The sequence below is a fragment of the Pyrus communis genome, chromosome 6, assembly GCF_041283825.1.
Source record: "Pyrus communis isolate YQ-2024b chromosome 6, ASM4128382v1, whole genome shotgun sequence".
Lineage (NCBI taxonomy): Eukaryota > Viridiplantae > Streptophyta > Magnoliopsida > Rosales > Rosaceae > Pyrus > Pyrus communis.
In genome coordinates, this window is record NC_142570.1 from 15,753,655 (window position 1) to 15,755,534 (window position 1,880).

A 1,880-nucleotide genomic window follows, 5' to 3' on the forward strand; every position below is an offset into this window, starting at 1 on the left:
TAACTGGAAGTTGATTTAAGTTGCATACATTTCATGTGTGGAAAAGAATCCATTAGCCATTCCATTATCCATTGGTTTACATCAATTTGAGTTATAATCTGCTTTTGTTATAATCTGTCCATTTAAATGCATTTCGTCCAAATACAATTTCTCCCCTTATTTTGTTAAGTTTTAGGCTTAGAATCTGTCTTATCTTGTGTTTTGAAGCATTTTGAGTCAAGCTCAAACCTAATTTTCGTCCAAAATTGAGTTAGTGTCAAAACTGCACAGTTTGTGTTTTTAGGCAGTTTTGAGAGTTTTTAGCTTGTTTTGAGTCTTGTGAATCTGTTTTGAGTCCTTTGAGACTTTGTTTTGTCCAAATTAGTTAGAAAGTGTTTTGATTTGTGTTTATAAGTGTTTTTATTCAAGTTTCCATCCAATTTCGTCCAAATTAGTGTAGGTGCTCAAAACTGCCCAGAAAGTGTTTTTTAGGCAATTTTGAGTCTTCTAGTTGCTGTTTTGGGTTTTAGGATTGTTTAAGTGTTCTAAGCGTTTAGTTCCACATCCCTTGAGTCTTTTCAAACGTTTTTAAGTTTATTTTTGTTCTTTTCATTGTTGTTTGCTTCTTGATTTTCATTCACACTTGTGTTACTTTGTTTCAGGTAGTATATGTCAAATAGACTTGTTGAGTTAGGCCAAAGAATTGAACGGTTGAAGGGCCACACTTTGGACAACTTTGTGCCATCAAGTTCATCCCTAATCCGTGAGGAAGAGGAAAGGACTTCACCTAGTTCAACAAGTAAAGGATCTGAGCAATTTGATTGGGAAAGAGAAGAAGAGATGGCGGGCAACCTAGATGAGCTTAGAGCTTTGGAGGACTTTGCTCAACCAATCATACCAAATTCACCTTCATGCATCTTGCTGCCCACAGAAGCTAGAAACTATGATCTCAAATCTTCACATTTTCATATGTTTCCTTCATTTTATGGCTTACCTAATGAAGACCCTTTAGCTCATATTAAAGAGTTTTACAATGTTGTGAGTGGTTTACCTTTGCAGGGAGTAAGTGAAGCAAATTTGAGGTTGAGAGTGTTTCCTTATACCTTGAAAGATAGGGCCAAGAGTTGGTTGATGACTCTAACACCAGGTTCCCTCACCACATGGGATGCCGTGGCTAAGAAGTTCTTGGAGAAGTTCTTTTCCACTCAAAAGACAGCCACATTAAGGGGACAAATCTTCAACTTCAAACAAGATGATGGTGAACCTTTCAATGAGTGTTGGGAGCGTTTTAAAGGCCTCTTGATACAATGTCCACACCATGGGTTACCTTTTCACTTACAAATGCAAATTTTCTATGATGGACTAACCCAAAATTGTCAATCAACTGTTGATAATGCAGCAGGTGGAGCATTGAAGAAAAAGAATGCTCAAGAGTCATATAACATTTATGAGATGTTGGGGTCTAATGCTCAACACAAAGATTTAAGGGGTAAGAAAGTTGGAGTCTACGAAACAAGTGCTAATCATGAGCTTTTGTTGCAGGTAGCTAACCTAGAAAGGAAGCTTGAATCCGTGCTCAACATGGTACCAAAAACTAATGAAGTGTGTGCCATTTGCAACATACCAAGCCATCCTACTCACCAATGTCCATCTAGGGAAGCTTACCCCGAGTATGTTCAAGAGCAAGTGAACCTCATGAATTCTTACAACCAAAGGCCAAGGAATGATATGTATTCCAACACATATAACCCGAGTTGGAGAGATCATCCCAACTTTTCATGGAAGAACAACAATCCAATCCAAAATTTCCAACCAAAACCTGCCACTACCCTTGAGGACACGGTTAAATTGTTAGCCCAAAACACCTTGCAATTCCAACATTCCACCAATAGCGCACTCCA

At 38.1% G+C, this 1,880-nt stretch overlaps 1 non-coding gene across 1 annotated transcript; it reads right to left on the bottom strand.

Moving 5' to 3' along the window:
- Window positions 1–1,193: 1,193 nt before the first annotated feature.
- Window positions 1,194–1,304, bottom strand: LOC148696343 (small nucleolar RNA R71). The gene has a single exon (XR_015963852.1). It is a non-coding gene; the product is annotated as a small nucleolar RNA R71 (small nucleolar RNA).
- Window positions 1,305–1,880: the final 576 nt, after the last annotated feature.